The sequence below is a fragment of the Genypterus blacodes genome, unplaced genomic scaffold, assembly GCF_046128005.1.
Source record: "Genypterus blacodes isolate CSIRO-AG114 ecotype Tasmania unplaced genomic scaffold, CSIRO-AGI_Gbla_v1 ptg000015l_1, whole genome shotgun sequence".
NCBI lineage: Eukaryota > Metazoa > Chordata > Actinopteri > Ophidiiformes > Ophidiidae > Genypterus > Genypterus blacodes.
The window spans coordinates 300,012-313,934 of NW_027466829.1; the positions used below are offsets into that span (position 1 = coordinate 300,012).

The 13,923-nt window shown below is 46.7% G+C and overlaps 1 protein-coding gene across 3 annotated transcripts in view; it reads right to left on the reverse strand.

The window, feature by feature from the left end:
* rassf7a (Ras association domain family member 7a) overlaps positions 1-13,923 on the reverse strand; it is a 29,250-nt gene that overhangs the window by 9,622 nt on the left and 5,705 nt on the right. The window contains exon 1 of one of the 3 annotated variants that reach the window (XM_076138480.1): positions 9,269-9,726. The exons of the other annotated variants lie outside the window; for them this stretch is intronic. The gene's annotated coding sequence lies outside the window, so the exon portion shown is untranslated. Of the gene's footprint in view, positions 1-9,268; positions 9,727-13,923 lie in introns of those variants that run through there. 3 annotated transcript variants of the gene reach the window in all.

Consider the following 13,923-nt stretch of genomic DNA (forward strand, 5'->3'; position numbering starts at 1 on the left):
GCACGACGGACCACTCAGAGAGACAGTAACGCACTGGCACCGAGCAGCCGGGCCCCATCTGCAGTGCGGAGACACCATTGTTGTCGGCGCTGACGCACTCGACAGGCAGCATTGCCTCCTTTGTGGCCTCTGGCGCTGCCGGGCCGTCTGCTGCTGCTGCTGCTGCTCTGCCACTTTTACTGCCATTACCACATGATACCACTGATAACAATGATAAGACACAGCCACTTGTTGTCTCTCCTCTCCTCCTTTGCATCCTTCATTCCTCCCCCCTGCTTCGTCACGTTTCAGCCTAGACACTGAGCCGTTTACATGCTGGAAGATTCATAACACCGAAGATTATAATCAATAATAGAGTTTGCATTGAGTTTCACAGCGTTTGTCACGTGCACGATGAGGCTCTGGGCTACTTCCTGTTGTATTGTTTATACAGAAACAAAATGACTGAGCCAAATGTACTTTCAACTGTACCTTCTGATATACAGACAAAGATCTGCGTCGCTTCCAAGGTTTACAGCAGTATGAGACTGTGCAGCTACAGAAGTACACTAACAGTAATGATGTCGTCTAACAAACTCAGCAGTGATGTCATCTGAAGTAGCAAAAGCCACAACAATGATGTCACATTTACGCGATACTAAATTATACATTTCAGAATAATATGGAGCTCATGAATCCGTTGGCTCTGACACGCTGCTTGCACAGCGGTTACAAGAACGTTGCGACACACACACGCGACCAAACTGAGAACCAGGAAATTCTGCAGCTTCAGCTTCAGGCTCCAGTCGTGCCTCTGTGACAGGTTAGATTTGGACAGAACCGACCTGACAGCTGGAAGCAAACACCTACGTCTAGCTGTCTTGCATTCACTTCATATTCTTGCACAAACGTTGTGTGTGTTTATTATGCGTATTGCAGGATTTAAGATAAGTTGTCCTGCTATAGACGACGTGTCAACCAGTACCAACTCCTCCTCGGCCTTGCCTCGCATCTTCATCAGTATTGCACCAGTGATGAAGAACGACATGGCTCAGAGCGACTGGTGGCTCCCAAAAACTGTTAAGAATTCCGTGGCAGAGGCAATTATGAGCGGCGCTTCCCTGCCTGCGGTCAGAGAGCAGGAGAGGAGGGAGGGAGGGAGGGAGTGGCCGAGCGGGCACGACGTGAGGAAACTCAACCCTGAGATCTGAGGTGGCTCATATGGGACCGCGTTACAGACTTAATCAGTTAGCGGTCCGGACACGCCTGTCAGGCCGGGGATGGTACGGCTTTACAGTGTGAGACAAGGCGGGAAAATGTCCGACAAATAACAGTCACAGCTGGATGAGTTTAGTTTGGGAGGTGTTCAAAAAAACATCAAAGAGAAAAGAGTCTTCCCTTTTGTGGTACATGTAGTAAAGGATCACTTAAACTGTGTGTGTGTGCAAAACTGCAAAACAACTTGTTTTATTTTAAGCACTGATGGCTGTGTTTGCTTGTGCGATTGTGCCTAGGCCGTTTGTTGTTTACTACAGTGGAGGGCCAGGCTCTCTCTCACACACACACACACACACACACACACACACACACACACACACACACAAGATCGCTAATTAGACTGTACGGTTGCCTGGTTTCCCGGCAAGTGAAGCTTCAACACACCTGATGAATAATGCATTTGTTCACAGCACATTAATTTCGCAAATATTTCTCTGAACAAACTCCAAATGCATGTGGCCGACCATCTCTGTGAGTGTATCCCCCCCTCACCCTCCTCACCCATCCGTCTCCCCTCCATTGAGATGCTAATGATGCAAGAAAAGGAATAAAAAGAAAAACAGGAGCGGCGCTAATGAGCTTTAGCCATCATACTCGCACAGAGAGAGGTGAAGCTTCAGCAGCCTGGTTTGTTATGCGACCCGTAGTGTAAAATCTCAATAAGACGTGGATAAAGCAGAGGTAGCAAATCCCAGATCGGCTGAGCAAATTTGTCTATGTAAAGTAAATGATGTCAAAAAATGTGGCTTCTGTTGGGCTCAGCGCGCGCAAGCAGCTGCTCAACTAACTCAACCCAACCCTGTAATTGTTCAAACAGGTACAAGGTAATTGATGGTTGGCGTTGCGTTATGGTCGGGTCCTCTGGTTGACCGAGCGTCTGTTCATCACCTGTGGCTGTCAGTCGCAGCCCAGACACAGCACTTAGTGTGAAATTGAAGTCGTCGTGAATCACCAGCAGTGATCGGTCAGGGAGATGGCAACAAGGGCCTGGACCACGAGGAGAAGGAGGAGCAGGAGGGTTGGCGAGGGAGTTGGGTTTAAGAGCTTTCATTTCCATTAAGTCATATCTACAGAATGTGGGTTTTGTTGTGATTACTTCCACAACTGATTTAGTGGTGTAGAGACGCACAGCCATGGGCACACTAAACCACAACGACCTCATTGGGCAAAGTCAAGCTATTACTCACACCTGAGGTTGGTGCTTGCCCCACGTTTCCCCGGAATCCGAGACAAAGACATTGTTTGCGCTGACTAATGGATCCTCCTCCCACATAGCCGGGAGGTAAAGCTGAGAACGATAACACAGGAACACTCGCAGCCAGAGACAGTCTGGGAGGCAGCAGAGTCCACAGAGAGCCGGGCTCAGGGTGGGCGGTGCGGACGCGACTTTCCGATTTGTTGGACGAAAAGCTCTCACTCGCACCGCTGATGGGCACCCAGGTGTAATTATACACCCCGGGCCTGACTCAGCAAAATGCCTGGCGGGGAAGGAGCACATCGCCCTGTTCCCAGCACAGCTAACATACATACAGTGCACACACGCAAAAGATAACGCTCACGTGTCAAATGTGCACAAATACACACAGTATGCACACACGGACGTGCATAGAGAGAGAGTGGGAGATTGACGCTCAAAGTATGGGAATGTAATTGCCTGCAAGAGAATGAAGGAGCTAAATTTAGATTAAAAGCAAACCTGCTGTAAAGCTAAACCCACTTTCCAAGGAATTAATTCCCACAGACCTTAAGTGTAAATTAGAAGCCCTAAAATTACCAAGAGAAGCTATTTATAAGCTATTTTGTGTGTGTGTGTGTGTGTGTGTGTGTGGTTGTGTGTGTGTTTTTCATTCACACTGCACTGCGTGCGTCACACAGAGGAGCCACGACTGCCACGGGCCTCCAGTGCCACAGATTTAGCTCAACTCATTAGGAAGTTACAGCTCACTCCCATGTCTACTGTATATGAGCGACTGATCCGCCTCCGTCACTCTCTCCATTCTCAAGGCTTTCAATTACTGCAGCAAATGCAGCATTCATAAGGTCTCAATCCACAATCATTCTACCAAGACGGATTGATGCTTTTACACGTGTAGTGTGTAACGGAGCCATCAGTGATTCAAGTCGAGCAGGTGAATAATCTGACTAGCTGGAATAGTTTTGCGGTGTTCCTCTATTATATATATAATACCAAGCAATCCATGATGCAATCTTTATTTATCAATGGTACAGCCAAACTCCTGCAATATCTATACTCCGCTCAGCCTTTCGTCTCACATCCCACAGTGACATAGGGTTCAGTCTTAGGTGAGACATTTATCATGTTAGATAAAGCAGGTGTACATTCTTGAGCAGGGCTGCACCCATACGTTTCCAGCTAAAACAAATGACTTCAACGAAAACACCCTGAGCTTTCCGCTAAGCGAATGTTTTCGCAGATGAGAGAGTGAAGCATTCCAGCCAGTTTTACTCCCCAGCCGTCAGCTCAGTTCACGAACAATCTAGCTCACAAACACTGCTGCTAATGCGATCCACTCGCCGCTGGTTTCGATTAGGCGCTTTGAAACTGAAAGCCTGAGTTCCTTGCAGTGACGTTGTCTGAACAGCTGCCAGGGTGTTTGAGTAAATCCACAGGTTGTACAGATTAACTTGTTGCTCCACGACTAAGGTCAGTGTGCTATGCAAAAGCTCTCATCTCACACCCTCCTAATATTTACCCAGGGAGCTTCAACATACCTGGCACTTGGAGAGAGGGAGAGAGAGGCAACAACAACCCGGGAACAAGAGAGTGAGAGAGAGAACGGGGGAGTGAGAGAAAGAGTGTGAGAGAGCGATAACCTATTGCAAGACCATGTGAAATCCTGTGACAAGCAGCCAAACAGCTTTCCATTATGATAAAAGTTCCAATTTAACAAAAATGCTGTGTGTCTAGAGATAAGGTCTTTACTTCAATGTGCATGTGTGTGAGCGAGTGTGTGAGTGTGTGCGTTCAAAGAGAACAAACACCCTGGAATGTGCTTCATGAAGCAATGCATTGGTTCAACTCATAATAAAGCCTTTGTATTGTGAACACACATCCCCCCGGTTTAAATTACGTTGCTCATCTTATTATTGGCGTCTCATAAAAGACACTTTTTATACGTGAAACATAATATTAAACCTTGAAATGGAGAGAGTTCATAGCTGACAGGTTGGAGAATAAGGAGAGGAAAAGACCGTCTACCAATGGTGGTCTTGCTCAATGAGTCCAATGTTTCTAAAGGCCTTTTCTAACTTAGTTCTCTGCTTTCATTTCCAACACGGCCTTACAGGATCACACACCTGCTCCAATTCACACATGACCCCCAAGCAATTTTTGAGGGAAAGAATTCTTCAAAGTATTTCATTTCACAGGAAGACCCAGACTAGTTTTGGCGCGTGTGTGTGAGTGCTAGACTCAAATGAAAAAAGGTTAAATATGGTGTTTGTGCTGCATGTGGCTGTCAGGATTTGTGGCTGGCCACTTAATAGGCTTGATTTATAGTTTGATAAGGGGTTGTCACACAGGACTCTCCCTGCCTGTCATTACTCTGAGGAGGAGTAACGATCACACCAATCAAAGCAGAGGGGGGAGGTGTGGGCTGTCTAGTTGAGTAAGGAAAACGTAGGGGAGCCCAGAGGATTTATAGCTTATTCCCAGTATCCTAGAAGCACCTTTGGGACACGAGTTGTATATCTGCCTGAAGCGGCCCCCTCATCACCACGACGCTGCCTTTCGCCGCTCTGAGTCAAGATCACCATAGTGCTTTTAGCATGGATACGTGCATAGACAAGCATTTGGAAGAAAACACACACATAGACGAAATACTGACAAGGCTGTTGGTGCCGAGTTCACACAAGAAAGATAAGTCCAATTTCTCTAAGGAACGACGTAGAGGGAAGAGGGGGAGAGGCTAGATGAGGCCGAGACAAAGATGAGGATTTGTGAAGAAAGGAGTCGGGTAGGCAAACTTTCAAACATCAAGCAAGCCTGAGATACGTGCCAAGAGTTTGTGTAGTGAACAGAGACAAAGACAGAGCGGGACACAGGTCAGGACACAGGGGTCAGGACATGGCGGCGTTGTTGATGTGGGTGTGAACGGGTCCGAGTCAAACTTAAAACCTCTGAATCGCACTGAAGAGGGTAACATGACACTGGGAATGTGGCTTATCTGTTCATCTGTGCGAAGCGTAGTGTCACGCCAAAACCAAAGTCCAGCACAGACACTCATATCCGTGTGTGTAAAGCTCTGAGAGATGTTAGATGTTAATGACGGACCTAATTTAGCTTGTGTTCAATTCAGTTAAGGGCAATTGTATGAGCTCTGTATTCTCTTTTGAATGTGTCAGCAAGCTTTGACAAACACTTAATCCGCTCCTTATGTGCTGTATGTCGATATAACGCGTCTTCGTTCAGGTTCAGCTCTGCCTCCAGCTCTCAGCATGAAGGATGAGTCTGACAAAAACACCTGCCTCCCTTCCCTGGCTCTGTTGATTTGAGGCAGACATTTTCTCCCTCTTGTTGGAGTCTTGACCCCCCCTCTGTCCCGGGCCCTCGGCTGAGGCACCATGTTATTTACTGGCCAGAGAGCTCTGTGTCCACAGAGTCAACACGGCATGGCTGGTTGAACAAGGGAACGACCTGCTGAGCAAATCTGACACGCACATCCACGGTGGCACGTAAACACACACACGGTGAAATGATCATCAGGGGCTTGGCAGAGATGTTTGTCTCGCTCCATGCAGTGTACACAGTAGAGATGAGAGCCAGGGACTGACAGACAGACCGACGTCGGCATCTATAACCATGGTGACAGTGTGTGATGACAATAAATGCTACTGCAAGTTCAAGCCGATGTGACGAGGCAGCATTCATCACAGCAGAGTTTTGCAGTTAGCTGGACTGACTTGGACATATGTCCTCAGATGGACTAAGGTCTATAAATAAATTCTGAGAGCAGGAAGTTTAATCTTCCCTCTGACCTGGATGTGTTGGATAAATAAGGACAGGTTTACGGTGAAGACTTCTGTTGCTCAATCACCTAAACCAGACCCAACAATTTCACCATTTGCTAAATAGTTTGACTAAAGACAAAGCAGGTGGCACATGTCCCTTCGATCTATTTCTTAAAAGGTCATAAAACACCACACAGACGTGTTTCCTGGTGTTCTTGAAGGAACTCCAGACCTAAAAGCCGAACCACAGGGTAATACCTTCTCCAAATCTCCTCCTTCCTTTCACTAACTAAAGCCTTCCAGCTGGCAAACTACAGGTTTGTTTGTCTTTAGCTCATCTGATACAACAGGTGGAGTACAGCCTGTGTAGTCTCTTTCAGGTTCTGCTATCCAACTACAGATTACCCAGCCTGGTATAACAAGACACTTGTGGGACTGAGGGAAGAACTTTCTCAAGTCTAATACTGTCTAAAAATCGTACTGGCTACAAATTTCATATTATAATGTTATTGAACAACAGGCTGAGGATGACACAGGACAGCTTTATCTTCAGCTGTGGGTAATTTGCAATCGTAAACTCAGAGCTGACAGGAGCACAGATGATTTAATAGATGGAAAACTTTGGTTGGACTTTGATTGAAAACAGGAGTGGGGAGACAGATGAGGGAGCAGAGTGTGAGGGATGTGCATGTCATGCAAGAAGGACTGGATCAATCTTTTATCACCGCGGTGTGCTCGCTGCTCTAATGGATCCGACACGAGCTGAGCACAGCGATACCATTCGTCACATTGCACCGGGCTAGGACGGACACACACGGTAGAGAGACAGACAGACAGAGCAAGGGAGAGAGACAGAGACAGACACAGACAGAGTGAGAGAGAGAGACAGTAGTTCGAAACCACCTTGGTAAGAATTAAAGAGTGCAAACATATTTCCTTGTAGAAACATGCAATCATACTCAAAGCCTTCCCAATTACTTCTGGCCCAGAGTGCAGCGACGGAGTTGGGAACAAATGCAGAAGAAAGCCTGACAATTTGTGTCACACAAGGAAGAACAATTCAGAAAATTCACATCAAGAATCCTGTACGATATCTGGCTGAGCATGAAAGGAATGGCCTTCCTTTCTAATCTGAGCTGAAAAACGAGTGTGTTCATATGCAACACTCTTGATTTCTGTGAATACTGAATCAATAGAATTGTGTCGTCTGCATATACTTGCTGCATGGCTTCATCAGAGTCCGCCAGCTAAGGAAACGCACTGGGAGGAGGCTACCTCCAATTATAACACAATTGATCATTTACACGCCCGAGTAAATCCATTTAGAATCGCACGATGTAGGTCTTTTACTCAGAGTAAGTCAAGTTGATTTATGCCACTTTCAAAGTAATTATGCTGCTTTGGGTTTTTGTTGTCGTTGCCTTTTATCACAGTAGAATCTAAATTTTAATATGCATGCAAATAACTGGTGTGCAGACTGTGGCTTGCTAGAAGAGGAAGTGAGTCAATCTACCTAATCAAGCATTGAAGGAGCAGAAAACCATTTCACTTGGCGACTCTCAGGGCTGCTCCTCTGTCTCCATGACGGATAACCTCTATCATGGAGACAGACAATAAGAAAAAGAGACAGACAGGAAAGGGGCAACTAGTGGAGACGTTATGGATCACATCACTGTTCCTGACAGTTGATTTACTTTATTGCTGTGGTTGTCTACCCAAGAGCTGTCAGTGAGCAACGTCAGGAGGGAAACTAATGTGGTTGCGAGGGTCATTTGCCAGGCTGAAAGGGTTAAAAGTTGTTTTCTCAACACCACAACTCTTTCGTCGTATACACGCAAAGTCAGCTTGACCCCCTGATAAAGCCTAATGAGGGGAGGTAATTAGCTCTGACAAATGAGAACAGGGGTACAAAGTCATGGCACGTCTGGGTGAAAACAAGCGAGCGGGAGCTCAGGGGGAGTAAACAAGTCAGGTTAAAGCTACGACACGTATACTGGACTTAGTTGTCTACTTTGCTCTTCCCCTTACAAACATTCATTACGCTGACATTATCTCTCTGGAACCAAGTTCGCAGAGGGAAACACACAAACACACAGATAACACATGAGGTATTGCTGTCTAACTCCTACAGTCAACCGGGGGGAAAAAATAAAAAATAACCTCGGTGGGGGTGAGAGAGTGCGAGAGGGAGAGAGGCGTCCAATCGATAGCCTTGATTGGATAACAAATACTGCCTGCTAATGAGCCCTGCGTCTACCTTGACATATAGACGTATACCACGCTGAGCAATGTTCACTGGGATTCTCGCCACGCATAACGATGAGTCAGTGTTTAAATAGGCTTCCCGTGGTGTGAGTGTGTGTATGCATGTATGTATGTATGTATGTATGTATGTATGGTGCATTACTTGCACGTTGTTGGTATTTGAAATGTGTAGCACGTTAACGGTTAAATGCAGCAGGAGCAGGAGGCCGTCAGTGGACTCTAACTCACGCCCGTGCCCTCCATAAATTAATCTTTAATCCTACGATGGTAAAAGGAGCCGCCTGTGTGATAGAGGATCTGTTAGAGATAGTTCACACTGCTCTCAGACATGTACAGGTTTGCTCGCAAATACAAACACACACACGTAGAGGCCTCCCAATGAAAAAAAGTAAAACACACAAAGAAGTGTTTAAAAAAACACACGTGTATCACGAGGGAAGCCTGGCTAGAACAGGTTTGTGTGCTATTGTGTCACATAGGAAGACTGGGTGGCAGGGTCTAGTTACATGTTAAGCTGCCCCAAAACAACACACACACACACATTGCCTTTCTCACTGAGTGTCACGCTGGAGATACACACTTAAGCAGCAACAGTCTCAGCTCTCTGAACTTCCACACTGAGACACACACACACACACACACACACACACACACACACACACAGCAAAGCCGCAGCGTGAGCAGCCCGACTTTAGAGAAACTTCACAACAATGACATTCAAACCAGCAAGGACACGTTCAAACGTTCCCCCAGAAAAGGAATCGCCGTCACTCACCCGGTAAAAGGATCTGTGCTTTCTCTTCAACGCCTTCGCCTCCTCTGTCTCTCTGTTTTGACTCTGTGCCTCTGTGTCTATGCCTCGCCGCGTAATCCTTCCCCTCTGACAGGCAGCGGCGGAGCTGGTCGTGCGGCTTGTGTGAGCGAGAGTGTGAGGAGGAACGCCAGACCGGTGGAGGTCAGTGGCAGTCGGACGCGGCTCCCAGGAGATTGAGGAGATGCAGCGGCTTCTCCTCCGCACTCTCTTTTCACTTGCTGTTGCTGTCTCCTCTCTACTGGCTGCCTCAGGAATGCACCTCTCCTGGGTGTCCTCACCACAGCCAAGATCTGAGGCTGCCAGAGTTCTCTCTCTCTCTCTGTCTCTCTCTCTCTCTCAACCCCTCCTTCTGCTCTCTGTCTCTCTCTCACCCACGCAGAAACACACCCTCCCAGTCGCTTCCTCACTCTCTCTCCCCTCCCTCTCTCCCTCTCTCTCCCTTTATTTAACCCCGCCCTGACTCTGAGCTAGCAGAACAGGTACCTCCCCCTCTCCAGGTAGTTGACAGGCTGTTTTCAGGTTTGTCCTTCTCGATCAATCATTTTCTTTGTACAGCTTCCCCACTTTGGCCGTTATCCTGTATCCAACTAACTCCAATCCTATGACTATAACAAAAACCAAATGTGTGTGTGCGTACACCCAGATCTGTGTCTATGTATGATCTGTAACCTGAACCTTGAGTCATCCACACGCTGGCCTCCGGTCACATGAACAGCTGATTATACAAATGAGTCTGTCAGGTGATTTTCTCTTCCTTTTCTAAGAATGAGGTCATAGTCCGGCAGACCAGGTGCAATGAGAGTGTGTGTGTATATTGGTGTGTTAGACAAGTAAGACAACGCCCTGTGGGTAAATGAAATGAGAACAGAGCAACCTAAATCTGACCGCTCGGCTCCGGAGAGCAACGTGTATACATCACAAAAGCCTGACGCGTCACAGAAACAAGAGTAGAATGTAGAATGTACAGAAACTACCCAAGCTGTTTGGCATCCGTGACTCATACAATGCACAATCCCAGACTGCGTTCCTATCTCCAAAGCCCCCTCCCACACACACACACACACTTGGAGCCAAGACATGTGTGACCAGTGGGGTCGGGCAGACTGGGTGGGAGACCCTCAGCATGACTCGAATTCTGGTTTCTATTAGCCGCACCTCTTTTTACCTTGCAGCCCCTCCAAACCTGAAATTAAAGACTCCCCACTGAGAGTTGACCCGATACCGAGCAGACCTGCAGGGCTGTAAGGAATGAGTGGACGTCATCCTCATCCCGGAACACAACCCATTCCTATATTTAAATAGCGACTGTAAATTTGTTAGTCACCGTCTTATACAAATAAGTTTGACCTATTTCTGTTTGATGACCAATAACAAAACCATGAGTAGGGCAACATGACTGGGCAGTGTACAGATCTGAGAGAGTTTTGTCCCAAAATGAACCAAAGGGACACATTTATCCGAAGCTTTGACGATACAACTATAACATTTGCAATAACTGTAACCGTTTCCCCATCATGCTTTGATCTGTGGCTGTGTTCATTTCTCAATTTCAGACCATTGAGTTGTTCCTCTCACTTATTAACTGGTTTGTTTTGTGTGTGAGCCAGGGACATTGAGGATTAATGGCATACAAAGAAAACCTTGTAAGGAACATAATGAATCTTTTTCGTATTAATGTCATCCAGAAAGGGGATTTCAAAGGAGATTTCCTACCACAAAATGATCGTCCGAGTCCAAAGACAATAACGTTACCGAACGAAACAACTGTTACAATTTAATAGCGGAGGCAGACTATTGATCATGACTACAGGTCTTCAGACTACATTGCCTGAATGTGACTTGAGATTGCATTCGGAGCAGGCTAATGAGGAAGTACAGTCCCAGTGCCTAATAAACAGTGCATGTATTAGTATAAAGCAGATGTTCCAAAAATAGACGTCTTGAATTAATTGCATTAATGCGATGATAAATCATGCAAACAAAAGGCCACCATGAAGAATTCCAGCCCCATCGCCAGGCGAAGTCTGAGCGTCTCAGAGACAGACAGAGAGAGTGAGTTTGCGTGTATCGTAAAGCTTTTGGCACGTCTAAGTGCTGCGTTTTCCAGACAAATCCTTAAAATGAGTTGGAATTAAAGAGAAGCGGAGTGGACGGATGGTCCCTCGAGGTACGGCGGGTACCAAAGGCAACAGTGAGAAAAGGCTAACGTGCCAAGGAAAGGTGACAGTTTAAAAGCAAAGGGAAAGTAACTAAAGTAACACTTTATGGATTCTGACATGCTGTTAACTGGACCAGAGGGCTTAATCATGCCTGTCCATCATCAAACCATACCAAGTTCACTGAGGGGGATTTTCATTGGTTTGCCAGCACTGGAGACGTGACCAAACAAAGGTCAACAGTAGATGAGTCACTCGTATTAGTTTGAGTTTGGTCTCAAATCACAGTGATGGCAGAGTGCATTGTGATGTGATGTGGGGGATTATCAATCCAAACTGCTCCCCCTTTACTGATACCTTCCAGGCATTCCTCAGGGCACCTCCCACTGTTGTGCCTCCCTCATCCCACCCTCCCCTGTCCAACCCCACATATCATCCCTCTTTTCTGTGTGACTCAAACATTCTTGCAACCACCACCCCTTCCCCTTTCCCCCACCTTCCCCCCCACATTCAGCAAAAGAGCTAAAGAAAACAAAGATGAAGCCTAAAAGCTTTAAAGTCTGAGCTTTCAGCAGAAACCCCTTCCTTGCTTCCAACTTCTTTCTCGTCTGTGCCGTTGGACAAAGGCTGTAAGTGCTCTCAGCCCGCATAGCCTAGATAGGTATTTGGCTGTTTTTCAATCATAGCCTCGTAATAAGTTAATACGTCAACAAGAGAGAGGTGTAAATTTGTCCAGAGAGTGGTGAGCAAGTCATAACTCAGCCCGGAGCAGACAGGAAGATGGCTCTCAGACAGAGGAATAGACTGGTGGGTCTGGCAGCGGTTCAATAGGTTCTGTGGCGGGTAGCAGAGAGAGAGAGAGGAATACATGCTGATAGTGTCTTTGTTGGCTATTATGCTCCGAGCATGAATGGCATTAAGTTGGTGCTGAGGCGCACCCCTCCCCCCCTGCAACGTTGAAACTCCACACACCCCCTCCACCCATTCTCCTCTATTTATTCAGCCTTTCACTGAAAACAGCCTTCAACAGGTGGACGACCGGGCGGGCGACGCTTTACATATGGACACAGACTAGGGAATGAGAAAAGACAACAGCGGCTTTGGTCTCAGAATCCCAAAACAACTTTCAAAGTCTTGAACTTTTGATGACTTTGGGTTTTATAGTCATGCAAGTAATACAAGATAGTAATGCCTTGTTTGTGCCAAACACACCAAAGTATAGCGTTGTTCCCTCATTATGGTCAGGCCAGTGCCATTGCTCCAGCGCTGTAGCTCGCCTGGAGTATCATTATGACGGGCCAGATAGCTCTCCGTCGCAAAGGTAATTGCACTCTTCAGGCTTAAATATAGAACTTCCCACACCGGGAAAAGAGAAAGACCTTTGTTTTCTTCCCAGAACCCCTGGCTTAGACAATGATTCATGTTTTGGAAGCAAATGAATGTCGCTATATGATCTCTTTACAAACAACAATCACTGTATTGACTATACATTACTCTGTGCCGAGGTGACGCAGTGAGACAAAGGGGTGACAGTCGTACAAAACAAGAAAAAAAGAGGAGAGGGTCGACTTCATCAACATCAACGCTGCTGGTAAACAAACTTTGTATAGCTACAAAAAGATGGGGGGCAAAGAAACAACACAAACGTATGCACCCGAGCGCACACACACACACACACACACACACACAAACACACACACCGCATCTTCACTTCTCTCCCTTTTCAGACGGCACCGACAAGTCGCATTAAGAGAATGTGGGTTGGGGCTTTTAGAGGCTTCCAAGTTGTCAGGACTTTGGCAGCACTCCGGCACCCTCTTCTCCGTCGCCTTTTACTCCCCGTTTATTCAGAACCAGTCCAGACTGGCTTAGGACGCAGCCCCTGCCATGCCAAAGAGCTGTGTGTCATCACGAGACCTTGTGTTGTATTGTGTTCTATGAAAGGCTGGGGTTATAAGAAAGGGTATATTTATAGGTGAAATCAATTTGGACCTACATATTATGCTGTAGCGTTGGCGTGTCATTGTTGAGAGGCCCGAGTGGAATTGTTGTAGGTGTCTACTGCCTCATTTTGTCTCGTCTATTTCCAACATCCAGGCTAAATCTGTGTGGTTTCATCCTAATGTTAGGTTTAAACTCTCACTCTGTCTGTCTGTCTGTCTGTCTGTCTCTCTCTCTCTCTCTCTCTGTACCCTAAGTGTCACTTGGCTGCTCAGCATTTCCTGTCAGTTAGTGGTACGATGCGAAAGCCACTTCTCGAGCCAGAGTTCGGTACTGGAGGAAAGCTGCGTCGGATGCAAATGTGAAATGTAGACGGGAAGATAATGATGATCGAGAGAGAGAGAGAGAGAGAGAGAGAGAGAGAGAGAGAGAGAGAGAGAGAGAGAGAGAGAGAGAGAGAGAGAGAGAGAGAGAGAGAGAGAGAGAGAGAGAGAGAGAGAGAGAGAGAGAGAGAGAGAG